Source organism: Sminthopsis crassicaudata, chromosome 2 (assembly GCF_048593235.1).
Source record: "Sminthopsis crassicaudata isolate SCR6 chromosome 2, ASM4859323v1, whole genome shotgun sequence".
NCBI lineage: Eukaryota > Metazoa > Chordata > Mammalia > Dasyuromorphia > Dasyuridae > Sminthopsis > Sminthopsis crassicaudata.
Window position 1 is genome coordinate 484,127,138 of NC_133618.1, and position 21,768 is coordinate 484,148,905.

General features: G+C 35.4%; 1 long non-coding RNA gene across 1 annotated transcript in view; it reads left to right on the forward strand.

The window, feature by feature from the left end:
- LOC141557542 (uncharacterized) overlaps positions 1-10,168 on the forward strand; it is a 45,067-nt gene extending 34,899 nt beyond the window's left edge. Inside the window, exons 3-4 of the long non-coding RNA XR_012486823.1 lie at positions 4,047-4,125; positions 6,803-10,168. This is a non-coding gene — a long non-coding RNA (uncharacterized LOC141557542). The remainder of the gene's footprint in view (positions 1-4,046; positions 4,126-6,802) is intronic.
- Positions 10,169-21,768: the final 11,600 nt, after the last annotated feature.

Sequence of the window (21,768 nt, forward strand, 5' to 3'; positions counted from 1 at the left end):
ATCTTGCTATTAAAAATAATTGGAAAAATAATAAGAAAATGTTATTTCCCAAACTGTCTATTCTTTAATTTAAGTAACAGTGATATGATCTATTAGAGATAATGCCCCGTGTATAATTAGACACTAATTAGAGTCTATAAGATTTATTTCAAAGAACTTCTGCTTCTTAAGATATACAAAGCTATATTTTGACTTAGTCCCCTAAAATTCAGAATCAGACAAATTAGATTTAGATAATCCTTTTTTTTTTCATATATCAATTTCTTAGCTGTTAAGTGATTGTTCCATTACCATATACTTTCATTGTTTATTTTATTGTTTATGGACAAAAAGGGAGGTTCCATTCTTTTTTATCTCAGAATTTTGTAATAGAGGTAATATTTGGAAAGCATTCAATTATTGGGGGGGGGGGGAGAATAACCCAGTTGCCATATCTTCCCTTTCCTTTTCTCCTTCCCCCAACAAAGGGCTGCAGTCCATTCTTAAATCTGTGTTTTCTGATCTTTGCTCCCCATTTGGTTGCTTTCTCTCCAAAAAAGAAGAGAACTTAAAAGAGAGAAAAAGAAACTGGACACACTTTAGACTCTGGGTTCACTGGAGGAAAGCTAGCTGCTGTTCCTTGGCTTCAAGTCGTGCTAGATCCCAGGATGCCTCTCCTTGGGCCAATGACTAAGTGTTATCTAGGAACAATTACTCAATGTCCAAAGACTTACTCCTGGAGTCCTTCCACTTAGCCAGAAATCCCTGTGTTATTCCACATGAACCCTGCTGTGGTTGATTAGAATTCCTTCAATCTGAGAACTCCTTGACATTCTACTGCTGCTGTCTCTGGGGCCAGGGCCATTCTGTTTTTTTTTTGTTTTGTTTTTTTTTGTTTTTTGTTTGTTTTGTTTGTTTTGTTTTAAGGGAATGAGGTTCCCTATAGTTCTCTTCATCTGTTTATTTTTCTGCCTTTCTACATCTACAATCATATAAACATACTTAAATGAACTCTTCTACCTCTCAGATGTTCCCCTTATCTCGCTATTATGGATGATTACAGTTATAATAGCAAGGCATAGCATTGCCATTTTTACCTTGTGGAATGCTTTGCTTTTCTATAAATTATTTGCTTTTCTTTTTGACTACTCAATTGCAAAAAAAACTTTTAAAATCTTGCCTATTTAGTTCCCCATTCTCTTTTGGCATCCTATTTTCTCTAATTCTCCTCTTCCATAGTTTACATAGTTTCACCTCCCCACGACCAATATTTAATTTTAATTTTAACTGAACAATTTCTATTTTCAATTTCAAGTTTCTTTTCAAATAATTTTTGCTAGTCTTCCTCAATTTAACATAATCCACCTTTGTCAGCATACTGCCTGCTTATCTTCTTGATTACTAAGAAACTATTGAAATCAATCAAGACAGTGTCCAGTTGACATCCCTACGACATTTTGTCATTTAAAGGCCGCTTAATTTTACTTTATTCATTTCACTCTATTTTATAAGTATAATGTTCTCAAATATTGCACAAAACTTCCACTTTACAAAGCAGAGTTCTTTCGAGGAGTTTTCTCTTTCAGAAACTCCATGATCCTCACTTGTAATTGACATATAAAAACTGGTATTTGAGCCAGGGTTTGTAAAAGTTATTTACTCCAGACAATAATGAATCCAAGATTCAGATTTCTTGACTACAGATATCATTTTCAACATAGACTAGATGCCTACAGTGTAAACCAACAGGCAATATAAAATGGTCATTGTAGACAAGTCTGTCTATTGCCTTCAAGCTGTGATAGCTGCCTGGATCCCCTGGGTGGCAAAAGAAAAGAGATTTGGAGGCATTTTGGTAACAAAACAGAGTCACTGTTTTTTTAAGCTCTCTACATCTAGAATTACTTGTTCTGAGGAGTGACAAAGGTATAGATTAAACAATGCAGTTCAGATTCAGCTAAATCTTCTAAACTAATATACTTGGGGTGAATTTAAGCATGACAATTCTTCAGTTCTTATTATTATTGAGCACTAAGAGCTAGTTAGGTAATTTAGGACAATGTATTGTATTTTTAAGGCTTTTTCTAAAAGTGGCAAAATGTTGTAGTCCTGTTCTGTACTGATTTTCTAAACATTTAGCAAAATAAGAAGTCTAATAACTGCATGTGGTGGTGAAGAGTTGCATGCTCTTAAAGGATTATCTTCTATAAATCCTCTCTGTTAGATGTATGAAAATTATCCTTTAAATTTAGCAAATAGCATTTATGTATGCCTATATGCCTACTTCATAGACATATTAGATAGTATTATGAATAACCATGGAGAAACAAACCACAAACTATAGCTAAGATTTAGTACTTCATGACTTTTTTGCTTTTTTGTCCAACAAAAGAAATTTGGAGAAACAAGCCTTGCCTTTTTCCTGATTAAAACCCTTTTGGGAAGGATATTATGGAGGCTTAAGATTCCATAACTACAAATATAAATTTGATCAATCATTTGATTGTCAAGTGCTTTCTAAACAACTCTTCTATTTAGAGTATCATATATCCTTTGAGGATTTAATAAATGCTAATTAGTGATGCCTTCATTTGCATGTTTAGAATTTTGACTCACAATGATTCCATTGGTTGGATCTTTTAAAATATGGTAGCAAATAAATGTGACAGCTTTGAGTTACTGTAGACAAGAGAATAAGATTCCATCTGTGTAAGAGGAGTATTATCCTTAGTTGAAAAAAATCTTAAAGCTAGTCCATTAGGCAAACAGGGCATTCTTGCTAAGAATCAATATACCCTAGTATTTTAGTTGTTTAGGTAGTTCCTGCAAACTTATACATACACATAAATCTTTTTTTAGCAAGTTTATTTGCAGATACAGTATTTTCCAAGGTATAAAGTATAAAACCACTGTAGTACTGACTTATAATAGATTTTAATTTTATTTCACTTTACAAAAATTATTTATTAATTCTAAATAATAATGGCATAAGGAAATCAAGATTTTATGTAGGAATTTAGAGTTCAAAAGAAACAGACAAGTTGAGAATTCTTTTACTTGAAAACATAGCCTCCATAAAGATCACTCCTCTATGACAGGGAAGAGATGCCTTGAAAAAGAAGTCTCTTCACTAGTGATTTTTCAGAATCATTTCCCATATTTGCTTTTAAAATGTGCCTACAATTATTCAAAAATGATTTTCTCTTGTTTATTTTTCTATACATTGCTCCCACCTCCAACATAGGAAATCTCATCTCTGTTCCTCTTTGTGGTTCTTCACTGTGTCAAGAGTGCCACCTGCATTTTACTCCAAAGCTTGCTAGTATATTTTTTCTTATAGTTTGGCTCTTTTTTTAGAACTAGTTGTGAATTCTTCATTCTCTCACATAGACATATGACAGTGGGAGAGGAGGGTATGTGTATTTCCTAAATTTTAACAAGAAATCTGTCTTCCATCTCCATAGAATGAAAAACTCTTCAGAAAGAGTCTGTTAATTTTGTTCCCTTCTTAGAACTGCATAATGCATCCATTTTTGCCCAGTGTTCATAAATCTGACATTTTTTTATCATGAGCATTTTTAGTGCCTTTGAAAGTCACCCTAACACAGCAAATTAAACATGCTTGAATGAGTCCCAGGCCTATTGTGTATGTGCACATTCCCAAAGACAGACAAGGGAATCCACCGGACTTGATTTAGGTTCTGCCAAAATGACAGTTGTTGATGCTATCAGCAGGGTGTTGCCAGTCCTTTTTCATTCCCAATTTTTGGAATTCTGCCCACTCACAGCTTATCATCATTGCTGATTCTTAACTGTCAGTACTTAGGTCAATAGCACTGCTAGGTACACAAACAAAGCAGATAGCTGCCCACTCTTTCCACTAGCAGCATTCTGAATTCTTGCCAGCTCATGGTAGAAGAGGGAGAATTTATTAGTAGTAAACTTCTAGCAGCCAACTTGGTGTGGGTGTTAGATAAATATTACATGAGGAGTCTCACCAAAATAATCTCTCCACTCTAGCACTTTTCTTTGCAGATTTGTCAATGGACTGTTTTACTCTTTTTCAGATCCCAGAATAGATGAATCAATCACCATATATATCAATATGTCAAAGAAGACACATTTCATAACCAGGAAATATTACAGGTGATTGAAAAGAAATGTTTGTAGAAAATAAAACATGACATCTCCACGCAAAATGGATGATCTGTTGATACTTATCCTCAGTGTCTAGGATTACAACAAGAAGGATCAAGAAGCTCTCTCCATTCCATAGTATACACATAGTATAAAGTCAGCTGGCTCATCTTTATTTAATTTTTTAGAGGTTTTGTTATGCCATTTCTTTGACACTAGTATGCTAAATGTCCCTTTGAAACAATTATGTATACAAAAGAACAACTACCTTTAAATATATTTACAAATCAATAATTACAAATCATTTCAGCCAAAAATAAATTTTCTTTTCCCATACCTGATGTCCTTTTTGTTTTGTTCATTAAGAATTTCTGGTTCATTTCTTATGAAATATGACAAAATATAACATAGCAAAGAAAAAAAAATGTGTTTCTTGGTGGTTATTGCATCATCAAAAGTAAAAAAAAAAAAAAAAAAAAAGTTGAACAAAGCAGTCCTGCCAATGTCCTTATTTACAAAGGGGGCCATCTGGGAAATTAATGGCTGCTGTTATACAGTAATTAGGAAAATTTAAGACCCCAAGGGTCTTAGCATCTTGCATTTAAAATTGTATGTCATTGGTGTTTTCATGAGAATTTGCTAGATTTCTGTCATTAATAACAGGCATAAACCTAGCCAGCAATAGAATGTGCATTACATTTAATCAATTTGCTATTTGTATTCATTATGCATGTCCTCCATTTTGAGTCATGAAAAATTGAAAGGCCCTTACAATAGAAAGAGGATCATGGATTACAAATGATATAACAAGAGCATAAGCACTATTAATTGGTCAATTGTACTTGTCAGTACATTTAAAGTGATTAAGGTAAAAAGATTAGATGAGACAATAATGCACTCTTTCAACAAAAGCCCAGAATTTTCAGCTCTCAACAAATGTAGCATAATTCAGTAATACTTTTGGATTGCCCCAAGTCTTTTTATTCCTTAAAAGAAAAGCTTTTTAGTTACTGCAATTATTTAAGGAATTTAGTGAGATTTTACTCAATAGCATGTCCTCCCAGGGATGGCATAATTCCCTACATTAGAAATAACTTCCTGTCACCATTGCAATTGTAGGCCCCATATTCAAACATGAGATTTATCATTTACTATTTTTACAAGTAAATAAATATTTGATATTCCAAGATAACTCTTTTTCTAAATTTACCTAAAAGTAACTTAAAAGATATGTGAAGCAGTTATCCAGGCCCAGTAACACTGTCTCAAGATGCCAGATGGTGTCCTTAAATTCCAGTAATCTGAATCTCAACGATCTGGAAGGTAGAAATCAATTCAAGAACAGAGGGAAGACAGGATAAGACCAAGCAGGCTGGCTCCCCTACCCAAAAAGTGAACCAAGGGGTCCAAAGCTCTAATTCAGGAACTAAAGCTGGAGAGATGAACAAATCAAAGAGAACACTGATAATAAAGTTGCAAATCTAGAGATCCACCAAGAGAAATAAGTAAAACTACAAGTAGAAATTTAAAAGAAAAATGGACTTTTTACTAGAATTACATAAGTACCTAGATAAAAATGAAAATCTCTTGAGGAAAGAATTAAAATAAGTAAACTTAAAAGAGAAAATGATAAACTTTACTGTATAAATTGATTCCTTGAAAATTAGAATAACTCAAATAGTAATAAATAGTCCTATAAGACAAAAATATTAGAAGAAAATCCAAAGATTAAAAACAGAAGAAAATGCAAGATATCTGATGTTCCGAACAACTGAGCTGAAAAACAAATCAAGAAGAGATTAAGAATCATTCCACTCCTTGAAAACCTTGACCCTTTTGTTTAAGTTCAAATACCATATTTCAAGAAATCAGAAATGAAAATTGTGATTATTTTAGAAACAGAGGGTAGAGAGAGATATATGTGCATGTGCGCGCGCGCGCACACACACACACACACACACACACACACACCCCTGAAAGAGGTATTCCCAAGGAGAGAAAAGTCTCAAAAATGTCACAGCCAATATACAGATCTCCCATGCAAAAGAATAAATAATGAAATTATCCAGAAAAAAGCATTTTAAATACTAGGGGACAACTTAAAAGACTTGATAATTTCAACTAAAAACAAGAACAGATATTGAAATACAATACTACAAAAAGCAAAAGATAAAGGCTTATTATATCTAAGAATACCTTCCTCTGGAAATCTGATTTTTATCCTATGGAAGGAATGAATCATTCATGGAACAGAGAACTTTCAAGCACTTCTGATGAAAAGAACAGAGCTGGGTAGGAACTCAGAACTGAGTAGGAACTATAAATACAAGAAGCAAGAGAGACTGAAAAGTAAATTTATTTGAGCAATTGAAAAGGAACTATGTGATGATGTAGTACTAACATTCTAATGGAAGAGAAAAAATAATCATCCCCTCAAAACTTTAATGTCTTCAAATCCATAATTTAAGAGTTAAATGAAATAAACAGAGGTCCTGGGGATAGACAAGACAAACCCTTTGTCTTGAAGACTTAAAAGGAGAAAAAAAAGGGAGAGTAAAAGAAATATGCTAAAATAGAAAATATGTTGTAGACCAGCTAGCCAAACCATTTTACAAAAAGGTCTCAAAGAAACTTGAGGGGAAATGACTTATAAGTTTTTATTTTTGTTTGTTTTGTCTAATTATAGGTGAGAGGAAGAAAGAAACTCAAATAATTTAATGAATGAAGAATGATTGTTCACACTATCAACTAAGGGTGACATATAGCTCAGTAAGTTATCTCAGGTTATTGTTTTTTTCCTGATTGTATAAAGCACCAACTCGCAAATGACTCAGTGTGGCTGTGGGTGTATGTGTGTGTAAAATTGGAGAAGTACAGTGATGTAGCAAAGATCTGACCTCAAAGCCTGAATTCCCATCTTTGAACTGTATTATATATGTGACCTTGGGCAAGTCACACAATCTCCTAGTGTTCTAAGTAAATCATTAAGACTGTAAGTTGCTAGACTAGTCAAGAAAGGAGTTTCTTCATCCAAGAATTCCCTACATTAATGAAACCAAGTACAGTCTATATCTCTCTATATGGAAAACACACAACTTCTTAGAAGTATTTTTAAATAATGTGACTATATATTTTAAATTCTATAATTGTAGTTCATTATCCTGTCATAGAAAAGAGAATATATTAAAGTTTGATATTAGACTGGCAGTCTAACCCGGATTCATATCTAACAGTTTCAGATCCCCCAATTAGCTCTGTGATCATGAGTAAGTCACAATGTCGTCTAACTCTGTTTTCTCCTCTGTAAAATGTATTAGTACTAACTTTACTTACCTCACAAAATTGTTGAGAATAACTTTTACAAATGAAAGCACTTTATAAATGCTGATTGTAAATAAAGTTGCTGCACTCATACCAACATGCCTCAGGTTTTTGTAGGAAAATTATGTTCCCATTGTCAAATGGAAACTACCAAATGTAGTTCCTATCCACAATTTAAGTGCAGAAAAATAGCTTAACTTTCTTAGTGGGGATTACCTAAAATATTTTATTGTCTTCTTGCATACAAGTAACCAAAGCATTTTTGTGGGGGAAGGGGGACCATCCCAAACTTAGAAAATACCTTTCAGAATAAGGCAAGACATTCATTGATTTGGTCAAACCGTCCTTATTTACTTCAGTCAATATATGCACTCTGTTCACTCAAGTTATTTAATATAATGAAGTTTTCTACTCTTGATTAACATCACACAATATGAATTTACCTAAATTCTCTAAAATATAGAATAAAGAATACCAGAATACAATCTTCATACCTCCCTTCTCCATAGTAGAAATAATATTGAATGAGATCTTGGGATAAAGAGTTTGAGGAGTTGAATTTGGGCAGATAAATATAGTAGAGTTTGAGAATTGAACCCCACTTGATCAGATTTCTAGTAAAACTACAGCCGATCCTTTCTGGGCTCCAGGAAACAGTCTCACAATATAATTTCTTTTCAAGTCTGAAGTCCTTAAATTTTCAGGCTTTCCTGATTCAGCTTTGCTTGGAGTTAGATTCTAGTTCCATCAAAGCATCAGTCCATTCTGTCATGATTCAATGTAACTAAGTCTTATAGCAGACTTTACTAATCAACTTTAAACAGAAGTCAATATCCAATTAATGGCCAAGGGTGTTTGTGCCAATATGGAAATATGTTAATCATTATCATCTCAAAGTGATTTCCAGATATTTTAATAAACAACTTATAGCAACTTAGTTGGGTTGACTGGACCAGCACAAACCATCTGGTTTTCATAACAGACAAACATGCTATCTACACAGTTTCATAACATGTTATATGTAAATCTTGCTAATCAAGTGTTCAGGATTTGCATCCTTCCTGAAAATTCAAAATGAGTGTCTCATAGACCCTTAAGAACATTTGTGGACCACAAGGTGTCAGAATCAGGATTTTTATATATGACATCTTGGATTTTGTCATTTCATTCACATTAATGATGACCTTCAAAATGTTCATAGTTACAAAAACCCCTGGTATTTGGATGATATTATATAATCCAAGGAAGAAAAGAAGTAGAGAGGAATCGTGGATTATTAAAACATTTTGCCCCAAAATAAGCACAAATAAAAAATAAGGTACAAAGAATGGCAACAGATGTTTTTCATTCTCTTCAGAACAGGGACAGTTAGTATAAGGTGAAATACAGAAATATTTTACTAAAATTAATTAATAATATGGTGAGGAATGTAATTTTCCAAGAATGATGTGATATATGAACTTGACAAGACTTTTTTAAACTCTTCAGCAAAATGAAGTATTCATTATCTCCTAACCAAGATCCCTCCAAGCCTACATTATTCTACTATTGTCCTAATGCCCTACCCTTTGGTTTAAATGTTTTCTTTCCCAGAAGCAAAGGAAAATAGACACTATAACTCATAGTCTCAAAGAACTAAGACCTGGAAAGATGATATAATCCACACTTCTGGTATTTTTGTACATTTAGGTATTTTTTAAAATCTTTATGGGATACAGGCTTTATAGTGGTATTCCTTGGTCAAAGACTATGCATGGTTTTATAGTCCTTTGGGCATAGTTCCAAATTGTTCTCCGGAATGGCTGGATTAGTATACAACTTCACAAAGTGTTTTAATTTACTCATATTCTCTTCAGCATTTGTCATTTTTTCTGTCATATTACCAATCTGACAGGATTATAGTTCAGCAGTCGTTTTAATTTTCAGTTCTCTGATGAATAGTGATTAGAGCACTTTTTATATGACTATAGATAGTTTTGATTATTTTGTCTGAAAACTACTTATTTGTATCCTTTGACCATTTATCAATTGAGAAATGGCTCTTATTTCTATAAATTTGACTCAATTTTTATGTTAGATAAATGAAGTCTTTTTCAGAGAAAACTCACTGTAAAGTTTTTTTTCACATTAATGATTACCAACTAAGTGTTGGTTCTCTCCATCCTGTTTCACCCTATTTATATTCTCCCTTTCCCTCTCCTCTTCCCTCACCTTTTCTCCTTTTACTCTGTCTATTCTCAAAAGTGTTTTGCTTCTGATTTTTACTTCTTCCAAACTGCTCTCCCTTCTATCAGCTCCCCCTCCTACCCTGATCTCCTTCTCTTCATATTTTCCTTGTATGATAAGATAGATCTCTATACCTAAATGAGTGTATATCTTCTTTGAACCAATTTTGATGAAAGTAAGATTCCTGTGATCCCCTCCCCATTTCCCCTTCTACTGTAAAATCTTTTTCAGGGGTCTTTTATGTCAGATCATTGATTCCATTCTTTCTCTCCTTTTCCCCTTCTCCCACTGAAATCTTTTTCATTAATTTTTTTAATATAATCATATAATCACCTTCAACTCACACTTCTGATTTCTGTCTACATATATACTCTCTCTTTCTAACTGCCCTAACAATGAGAAAATTTTAGAAGTTATAAATATCATTTTCCTATGTAGGCATTAGTTTCCATTTGCTATATTCTAACTTTTAAGAAATTATTTTCTTCAATGAGCTTTTGTACCTCCTTTGTCCATTTGGCCAGTTCTGCTTTTTAAAGGAGTTTTTCTCTTCAGTGAATTTTTATCTATCTTTTTTCCACTTGGCCAATTCTGTTTTTCAAGGAATTCTTCTCTTCATTGGATTTTTGTGATTTTTTTTTTTTTAACAATTTGGTCTATTCTGATTTTTTAAGGTGTTATATTTTTTCAATATTTTTGTGCCTCCTTTACTAAGCCATTGACTATTTTTTCATGAAATCTCCAATTTTTAAGCATCCTCCTGGGCTTCTCACACTATCCATTCTTTCCAAGCTCTGCTTACCATCCCAACTAGCCCTTAAGAACACCTATTGGAGGAAAATAAATGAAAAAGCTTTTAAAAAAATTATCCATACAATTTTTCTCCAAATTTGTATTATATGTTCTTTTCCTTTTAGTTCATTAGTTTTTTGAGACAGGTACAAAGCACTTTACAAAAGTACTTTATTTTAACCACACAACCCTGGTATCATCCCCATTTTATAGATGAGGAAATTGTGAGGCAGAAAAAAAGTAAGGTTATTTATCCAAAATCACACACTGAATAAAGCCAGATTTGAACATATCAAAGTGTCAGATAACAAATGAGAATACATAATTTCTGTTACCATGATTATAAAGCAATTCTCAACAAGAGTATTCTTGATTTTCCTTTTTATTCCCTGGACATAGAAAAAGAAAGAAAACGCCCCATCTGGTTTTTGAAAGTTCCATGGCTAAGACTCTTGTTTTGAATGTAGATGAACCAAACTGTTTGGTACCGTGCTATAGCAGAACCACAGTTTCTCTAGCTCTGTTCCCACCATGCCTTATTGGTCCTTACAGGAGACACAGTCTATCTTCCTGATGCTACTCAGGATATGCCTGAAGGCCTTATATACCATGGCAGAAAATCAGACCACCAGACAATCTGTTTCTGCTTTATAACAATGGTAGGTTTCTCTTAACAAAAATATTGAAATCTAGATAAAAAGTTGATGATCAAATATTGATTAACAATCCATGTTGCTGGGCATAGGGATACATCATTTGATAGGACTATTATCATCCTGTAATATCTTCAATTTTAGTTCCCTAGTAAAATTGATGTTCTAGACAAGCTCTGCTCAAAATATTTGTGTCAATATAGACAGACATTGAATGTCTAAGCACGTCAACATCATCTCATCTAGTCACTCTGTGCCATCTAGAGCTCTGTGTCCAGCAGTTGATTTGGAGAACAGTTTATAAACACTAGCAGCTCTGTATCCAGCAGCTGATTTGGAGAATAGTTTATAAACACTAGCAGCTCATAGCTCAGCTACAGCTTTTCTTTATTTAAATAATTTCTGTACAAAATGGAATGGGAATGATATCTGGTGGGATGCCCATGCCCTCTCACTCCTAAAAGGAGAAGAGAATGAAAATAAAAACAAATCTAACCTGTAAACAAATCTGGAAGAAAGCAGAACAGTCATTAGGGAAGTCTCCTGTTTTCTACATTTTCCAGACAGTATCTGAAAGTGCAATATGAAATATTAGATAAGAATTCTGAGGCCCAAATCTGGCCAATGCAAATTCCTCAGCCTGATTTTTGAGCTCCTCCACAATTTGATTCCAACTACCTTTTGCAGTCTTTCACATTACTCACCCCTTTGTGTATTCTAAATTCCACCAAAACTACATGACTAGTTGTTCTTCAGACTCAGCATTCCATCTCCCACCTCCTTGAATTTGTGTAGATTTATCCATTATCCCTGGATGAATTCCTTCCTCTTCTGCACTTTGTGGCATCCCTTTAATTGAAGATTCATATCAGGTGTTCAAATGTAGACTTCCTTGATTCTTCCAGCTAATAGTGATCTCTTCTTTGAATTATCCAAAAGTACTTTGTCTTCATCTCTTCTTTTTCCCCTTCACTCACCATTTTATATCATGCTTATCTATGGTTATATCATATTCTCCCCAGTAGAACACAGTTTTGTTTTGTTTCGAATGCTGGATCCTGGTTCCCAGATTTCTTTGACCTCTGTCACTTAACAAATACTTGTTAACATTTAAGTTCAAGCACATCCTTTTTAGTTTAAGAAACTTCAGGGCAGGGAAACTGTCTAATTCTTGGTAAAGATGTGCCACAGAACATTGCTTCTAGAATCTGAGAACTTGAATTCAAATACTACTCCAGATGCTTTGTGCCTGTGTCAAGGTAATAAGTTATTAGACCTTCATAGGCCTCAATGTCCTCATGTGAAAAATAAGGGTATTGGACTAGATGAACCTATGAGAGTCTAGGGTCCCTTTTAGACTGATATTAAAGATCTAAGGTAAAGTACCTTAGGTAATTGCTATACCTTAATAAATACTTGCTGACTCTGTAGGTGGAGAACTAGGTATGGGAAAGAAAGTCCTGATTTCCAGTTGTGCATGGGGGCAGGGAAGGGAGAAAGAGAGAGGAGAGAAAGGGTGGGACCAAGAAGCTGATGGGTGAGAAGGAACCTTTAAAATTTGCAATTTTCAGGTGTCAGAAAGAGATGGTGTTCTTATTTTGACATGCTGTATTTCAGACAGACTTTCCGTTTTCCATCAACACATCTGTTGTGTGAGGTGTGACCTTTGCACTTGTTCAATCCAGAACCCATACTTGAGAATGAAAACTCCACAAGTGCCACTTTTACCAGCAGAAGTCTCATTTGAAAGGATTATCTGCCCTCCCTGCCCTCTCCCCCATCCCATTACTAAAGATATCTACATGATAAATTACCAAAAGTTTTAACCCAAACTTCCCATCATGTACCTCAACATCAACTACTTCCCTTCTTCTACAATTGTCAGAAGCTAAGTTAGGCAGCCGATTCCTCGGTGCCAAGAACTACTCATCAGCAACCCAGATAGCAAGAAAAAATGAAATTACAGAAGGACTTTGAGGAGAAAATATTAAAAAAAAAAAAAACACCTCCAGTAAAAGGTCATGGAAAGTACAGTAGATAAAGTGCCAGATCTAGAGTCAAGAAAACTCATTTTCCTGAGTTCAAATCTAGCCTCAAACACTCACTTGTATATGACCCTAGGCAAGTCACTTAACCCTCTTGCTTCATCTATAAAATGAACTACAGAAGGAAATGGCAAAACACAGCAGTATTTTGGCCAAGAAAATCCCAATGGGGTCGCAGAGTCAGAACAAGACTGAACAACAACAGTGGCTCACAGGTTTTAAAGAGTTGAGAAAACCTGCTGCAAGATTATTCCTGTGCTGTAGCTGGAATGAACAATGCAGAGAAGTAGAAGCTGAAAAGGTCAGACATGACATTCGCCTATTCTACTTGTCAAATCAAGGAAGCAATAGCCCACTGAAACAGCAAAAGAAAATCCAAAGTGCTCCATGTGCAGGGGGAGGCACAGGAATAATAGGATGAACTCTTGCCAAATTGTCTGGCCCCCATTTAGACAGGTTCTGTCTGTATACATGAGGTCTTAACCATCCAACCCTACCCTGCCCCAAGCTCTGTCACCATCATGTCATCAATAGCCATTATGTTCTAGTCTAGGAATGTGAAGCTTCCTATATGATGTCCTCTTTATTTAGAAAAAGAAATCATTCCAAATGCTCCTTCCTCCAAGAAGTCTTTCCTGATTCCTCTGAGTGGTAACTATCTTCTCTGTCAGACTTCAGAGTATACTGTGCTTTATTTTTGCCTAGCCCTAATATATTATAGTGCAATACTGGTCTCTCTCTCCTCTCTCCTCTCTCCTCTCTCTCTCTCTCTCTCTCTCTCTCTCTCTCTCTCTCTCTCTCTCTCTCTCTCTCTCTCTCTCTCTCTCTCTCTTTCATACACACACACAGAGTGTGGTGGGGGTCGGGGTGCTTCAGAAGCTACACCAAACTCTGGAAACCAGAAGCACTATTTTTGTTATTATTGTTGTTCAGTCTTTTTGTTTGTTTGTTTTTTAGACATATCCAAATCTTCCTTCTCCAGATTATTTGACAGATGACTTGCTCAGAGTCACACAGTTCTAAGAGTCTAAGGCCATATTTGAACTCAGGAAGATGAATCTTCTTGATTCCAGTCCTGGTACTCTTTCCACTGTCACCTAGCTTATAGCCCTCCAATTATGTGTTTGCTTTTACCAACCTATTAGAAAGGACATATTAATCATTTAAGACATTTAATTAAACAGAAACAGCTGGGAGCACAGTGGATATAATACCAGACCTAGAATTTAGATCTGAGTTCAAACTTGACCTCAGATACTTCCTAGCTAAGAGACACTGGGTAAGAGACACTGGTTCCCCACAGTTTCCCCATCTATAAGATAAGTATAATAATAGTGTCTGCCTCCAGGGTAGTTGTGAAGATCAGCTGAGATATTTTTTTAAATACTTTGCAAATCTCAAAAAAAAAATGTAACTTCTAAATATCTAAATAGACTCCCTTTGTTCCCATACACACAAGGAATGCATTCTCTCACAGATCATCATACTATAAGTGGAGAAAAGCAATGCAGAGAATATGTATGATCAGAAAGCTATGTAGAGGATGCATTCAAAGAAAATATGTATGACCAAAGAACAGGCATAAAAAGCATATATATAGGGAACTATGGGATCAAGAAATATTTGTGTGTGTATATGTGGAGAGATAGAGGGAAGGAGGGGGAAGAAAAAGGAGGGGAGAGAGGGGGGGGAGAGACAGAGACAGAAAAGAGGGGTGAGAGAGACAGAAACGGAGGGGGGAAGACAGAGAGACAGACAAAAAGAGACAGAGAAAGAGAGAAGAGGGAGGGTCAGAGAGACTAGAGACATGGAGGGGAGGGAAATAGATAGTGACAGAGAGACAGAAGAGGGAGAGGGGGAGAGAAAGGGAAATAGGAGAGAGAAGGAGAGGGGGGGGGGACAGGAGATGGGGAGTATGTTATGAAAACACATCCGTGAAAGGTACATGGGGGAAAGGACATATGTATCCAGGATCCACATGTGACTGGGGCAACTCACACTATTAGTGTGGCAGAATTGGTGGGTTCTGTTGATGTCTTAGCATCGTGTTGCATCTTGACTCCCGTCATCTAGGTATCGTGTTGAGCCTCCCATTTCTAACAGCATCTCTACTGTTGTCATGATGGTTGGGCTCCTCCCTGCCACCATCTGCTGGGCCTTAGCTACCCACATTCTTTAGCACTCCTCCTTAGGACTCAGTGGCTACTTTGGTCTTTCCCTGTTAAGAAAAGGCTAACACTCCTCTGGAACATACCCTATCAGGCAATACACCTAGCCTGACAACCAGTAAAAATCAGAAGCCCCAAGGCTAAGTAAAATTAAGATTTTTTTAAGCCTCCCTACTCCTTACCTCTTCTAAATCCCCAAGTCTAAGTGATTTTTCATCCCCTAGCTTCTGCCAAATGTTTTCAAGATTCCACATGAGAAAACTGCAAAAGATCTGGGTGGAATTCTGATACGGAGATTTTTTTTTCAACTCTTTAACACTATGATGGCCTTTTACATCCTGTGCAAACAATAGGGACAAGACAATGTAAAAAATTCATCTGAGGATCAATGTACCTTAGCTATAGAGCTGGAAGAGACCTTAGAAGTCGTCTAATCCAACTCCCACATTTTTTAGAAAAGGAAACTGAGGCCTAGAGAGGTAAAGTGATTGGTCTAAGTTTAGGAGCATGCTAAGATTTAACCCAGATCCTTTGGATGCAAATTTGTCTCTGAAAAGGGCTGACAAATTTTGCTCCATTTCCCCTAGAACAAAGTGGCTTTCTTTTGTTAATTGCTGTTTTATGAGTGGCTCTGCACAAAAGGGCAGGCTCTCTCAGAAAGTTTTCTGTGCTGGTAGATGTATCCCCCTAGTGGACTATGATCTCCTTGAGGGCCAGGACTACGTCTTACCAGAAATTGGTATGCTGTTCAAAGCAAAGCACAGTGCTTTTGTATATATGATGTTCTTTATATTTGTTATACATGTAAGTCAGAAGTAAATGCTGTTAAGCAGTTCTTGTATTTCCAATTTGGAAGTAACAATTTGGAATAAAGGAGTCCAACTGATATGTCCTTATGTATATTAGTAAATCTTTGGAGAAGGTAAGGGGAGCCTGTGGTAGTTTTATTAACTTCTGTACTAAGAAATGATTCATTAGGATAGATGTTATGATTTCCCTAAGAGATCTACCCAAGTCAAACAAGCTTTAAGATTCCCTTTACTGGGATTTAGCATGACAGGTGAGTTTGGACATGGACTTTGAGGTAAGAGATGGCATGAAGTTAAAGCAAAAGTTACACTGGGCTTATATCCCAAAGAGATTTTAAAGTAGGAAAAGGGACCTGTATGTGCAAAAGTGTTTGTGGCAGCCCTCTTTGTACTGGCCAGAAACTGGAAACTACGTGGATGCCCATCAGTTGGAGAATGGCTGACTAAATTGTGGTATATGAATGTTATGGAATATTACTGTTCTGTAAGAAATGACCAGCAGGAGGATTTCAGAAAGGCCTGGAGTGACTTTACATGAACTGATGCTGAGTGAAATAAGCAGAACCAGGAGATCATTATATACTTCAGCAACAATACTATATGATGATCAATTCTGATGGACGTGGCCATCTTCAACAATGAGATGAACCAAATCAGTTCCAATTGTTCAACAATGGAAAGAACCAGATACACCCAGCCAAAGAACTCTGGGAGATAACTATGAACCACTACATAGCATTTCTAATCCCTCTGTTTTTGTCACATATATTGTATTTAACACATACCTTAACATATTTAAAATGTATTGGTCAACCTGCCATCTGAGGGAGGGGGTGAGGGGAAGAAGGGAAAAGTTGGAGCAAAAGGTTTTGCAATTGTCAATGCTGAAAAATTAACCATGTATATATCTTGTAAATAAAAAGCTGTAATAATTTTTTTTTAATAAAGCAGAAGTTACTAAGGAGGAGCAAGAGATGTCCTCCCAGAGAACATTTCCAGTAACCTCCATTTCTCCATTCCTATATCAGTTGTAATTAACTAGGGTGTTTTTATACACTTCTTGATTACAAATACTCAGGCATTCCATCAAGTCAACAAGCACTAATTAAGCACCTATTATGTTCCAGATACCACACTAAGCACTAGAGATAAAAAGAGATTAAAAACAAAATCCATCCTCTCAAGAAGCTTATAATCTGATGTGGAAGACAATATATAAGCAACTGTATACAAACAAGATAAGGAAGAAAAGAAAAGATAAGGGAAGGAAGGAAGGAAGGAAGGAAGGAAGGAAGGAAGGAAGGAAGGAAGGAAGGAAGGAAGGAAGGAAGGAAGGAAGGAAGGAAGGAAGGAAGGAAGGAAGGAAGGAAGGAAGGAAGGAAAAAGAAAAAGAAAGAAAAAATAAGTAATCATGGAGGAAAGGCATTATCATTAAGGGGGATTATTTTAGCTGGTATTTAAGGGGAAACCAAGAGATGGAGATGATAATGATGAGGTTAAAATTGGGGTAATTAAATGAAATTAGGGTTTAATTGAGGTCTAGTGGCAGGTTCGGGGTACAGGGAGTCCAATAGAGCACCCCTGCAACCCCTTTGGATTCAGCACAAGGATACAGAGTTAAATGAGGTCTAGTAGCAGAGCAGAGACCCCTGTAAAGGAATTTACAGACCCGAAAACCTAGATTGATAAAAAAGGTTTATTTGGGGTTTAGAAATAAGGGTAAAGGTAGAAAGACGCCAGGGCCAGGCTGGCACCGGGCAGACAGGAACCCTTAACATGGCCAATGTAAGGATGCCATGCTTGGGGCTCCTGCCAAGAGTGGGCTCCTGGGCTCCCCTTTTTATAATGGGTACTTTTGGTAATCTTGAAGGTGAGTGGAGTCCCAGGCTCCTGGCTGGTTTTGGCCAGGTTTAGAATTGAATAGAATTCAGTGGGTTTTTAGATAAGCAACTGTTTGTGTGTGGGGGGGGGGGGTGTTGGGAAAACCTAAGCAGATCATTAGAGTGGGGGCTGGGACAGCCCAAGTTAGCTCAGATCTGGTGGGGACTGGGAAAGCCCGAATATCCCCCTTTGGGATTCATGGGGCTGGGAATTAGAAAGGAATCTTTAACCCCTATCAATAAGAATTCCAGCCATAAGAGATGTTAGGTAGAATATGGAAGGTCTTATTTAAAAAAAAAAAACAACAAAAAAGTCATTGGATTGCAAAGTAAATAGAAGTAAGGTATAAGAAGACTAGAAAGACAGAAAGAAATTCTGTCTTTGAGGGTAATTTTATATTTGATGTTGAAAGTTGTAGAGAGCCACTAGATTTTATTGAGTATGAGAATTAACATAATCAGACCTGTGTTTTTGGAAAATCAATATGTGTGGAAGCTGAACTAGAAGGGGGAAGAGACTTGAAGGCCAAGAAGCCAAGTCAAGGCCATTACAATAGTCCAGGAATTTAGACTATAAAGGCCTGCACTAGAGTGGTGGCAATGACAGAAGACAAAAGGAGGTAAATTGGAGAGATGTTACAAGGGTAGAAATTACAGGATTCTTCAATTGACTGAATATGGGGAGTAAAGAAGAGGGAGGAGTAGAAGATGACACCTACGTTTCAAGATTGGGTGACCAGAAGGATAGAGGCACTTAAACTTTAATAGGAGTAAGAAGAGGAAAGATTTGGGAGAGAGAGAGGTGAGTTCAGTTTGGGATACGTAAAAAAAAAAATTTAGCTCTATAAATTAATTTTTTATTAATATTTTTTTATTTTCAAAACTTAATTTTTCAATATTAACCCTTGCAAAACTTTATGTTCCAATTTTTTCCCCCACTTCCTCCCACCTCCATGAAACTGGAAACTGAGTGGATGCTCAACAGTTGGAGAATAGCTGAATAAGTTATGGTATATGAATGTTATGGAATATTATTGTTTTATAAGAACCAGGAGATCATTGTACACATATATGTGCTCATATTTGTACATTTATCTTACTGTACAAGAAAAATCAAAAAGGAAAAAAAAATGAGAAAAAATTAAATGCAAGCAAATAGCAACAAAAAAAGTGAAAATGCTATATTGTGATCCATACTCAGTTCCCACAGTCTTCTCTCTGAATGAGATCCAAGATCATTGGAACCAGCCTGAATCATCTCATTCTTAAAAAGAGCCAAGTCCATCAGAATTGATCCTCAGATAATCTTGTTTCCATGTACAATGATCTCCTGGTTCTGCTCATTTCACTTAGTATCACTTCATGTAAGTCTCTTCAGGCCTCTCTGAAATCATCTGCTGATCATTTCTTATACAACAATAGTATTCCATTACATTCATACTGCATAACTTATTCAGCCACTCTCCAGCTGTTCAGCATCCACTCAGTTTCCATTTTCTTGCCAGTACAAAAAAGGCTGCCACAAACACTTTTGCACATGTAAGTCTCTTTTCCTCCTTTAAAATCTCTTTGGGGGATAGGTCCAGTAATAACACTGTTGGATCAAAAGGTATGCACAGTTTGATAGTTCCAAATTGTTCTTTACAATGGTTGGATAATTCACAACTCTACCAACAATGTATTAATGTCCCAGTTTACCCCCATCCCCTCCAACATTCATTATTGTCTTTTCTTGTCATCTTAGCCAATCTTAAAGGTATTTAACTTATTCCACTGATCGACTACTCTATTTCTTAGCCAGTACCACATGGTTTTGATGATCATTTTGCTTTGTAATATAGTTTTAGGTCTGGTACAGCGAGGCCACCTTCATTTGCATTTTTCACTAATTCTCTTGAAATTCTTGACTTTTTGTTCTTCCATATTAACTATGTTAATATTTTTTCTAGATGTGTGAAATAATTTCTTGGGAGTTTGATTGGTATGGCACTGAATAGTAAATTAATTTAGGTAGTATTGTCATTTTTATTATATTCACTCGGCCTATTCATGAGCACTTGATATTTTTCCAATTGATTAGATCTGAATTTATTTGTGTGAAAAGTGTTTTGTAGTTGTGTTCATATAGTTCCTGACTTTGCCTTGGTAGACAGATTCCCAAATATTTTATATTACCCACAGTTATTTTAAATGGAATTTCTCTTTGTATCTCTTGTTGTTGGACTTTGTTGGTAATATATAAAAATGCTGATGATTTATGTGGATTTATTTTGTATCCTGCAACTTTACTAAAGTTGTGAATTGTTTTTAGTAGTTTTTTAGTTGATTCCTCTAGGGTTCTTTAAGTATCCATCAGATCATCTGCAAAGAGTGATAATTTGGTTTCCTCATTACCTACTTTTAATTCCTTTAATCCCTTTTTTCTTCCTTATTGCCAAGGCTATCATTTCTAATACAATATTGAATAGTAATGGTAATAGTGGGCAATCTTCTTTCACCCTTGAGATTATTGAAAGATGGTTCCATTTTGTCTCCATTACATATGATGCCTGCTACTAATTTTAAATAGATGCTACTCATCCTTTTAAGGAAAACTCCATTTATTCCTACATTGTCTAGTATTTTTGTCCTAGTAATGTCCTAGTAATAGGAATGAGTGTTGGATTTTTATCAAATGCTTTTTCTGCATCTATTGAGATAATCATGATTTCTGTTAGTCTGGTTTGATGCAGTCAATTATGCTAATAATTTTCCTAATATTGAACCAGTACTGCATTCCTGGTATAAAACCTGCTTGGTCATGGTGTCTTATCCTGATAATAACTTGCTATAATCTCTTTGTTAATATTTTATTTAATATTTTTGCATCAATATTCATTAGGGAAATTGGAATACAGTTTTCTTTCTCTGTTTTGACCCTACCTGGTTTAGGTATCAACACCATATCTGTGTCATAAAAGAAATTTGATAGACTCCTTCTTTCCCTATTTTTCCAAATAGTACTGGAATTAATTGTTCTTTAAATGTTTGGTAGAATTCACATGTAAATCTATCTAACCTTGGAAATTTTTTCTTAGGGAGTTAATTAACAGCTTGTTCTATTTCTTTTTCTAAAATGGGACTATTTAAGTAATTTATTTTCTCTTCAGTTAGGACACTTAGTGTTTAGTATTGATTGCTAAATTAATATTTATTACTTCATTATCTGTGTTACTTTTAGTAGGATGAAGTTTTCTTTCTTATCTCTTAATTAAGTCTATTTTTGCTTTTGCTTTATCTGAGATCAGGATTGTTACCCTTGCTTTTTTTTTTTTTCTTCAGCTGAAGTATAATAGATTCTGCTCTAGCCTTTACCTTTACTCTAAATATATCACTGCGCTTTAAATGAGTTTCTTGTAAACAACACATTGTAAGATTCTGGTTTTTAATCCAGAGTGCTATCTGCTTCTGTTTTTCTTTTCTTTTTATCTTTTTATGCTTCTCTTGAGTTCTGTATTTGAACATCAAGTTTCCTATTCATTCTGGCATTTTCATCAGAAATAGATAAAACAGGTAAATTTCATCTATCTTTTTTTCCTGAAAGATGATGCTCAATTTTGCTGGATAGTTGATTTAGCTGCAATCCAAGTTTCTTTGCTTCCAGAATATCAGATTCCATGACCTTTGATCTTTTAAAGTGGAAGCTGCTAGGTCCTGAGTAATCCTGATTGTGGCTCTTTGATATTTGAATGTTTCCTTCTGGCTGCTTGCAATATTTT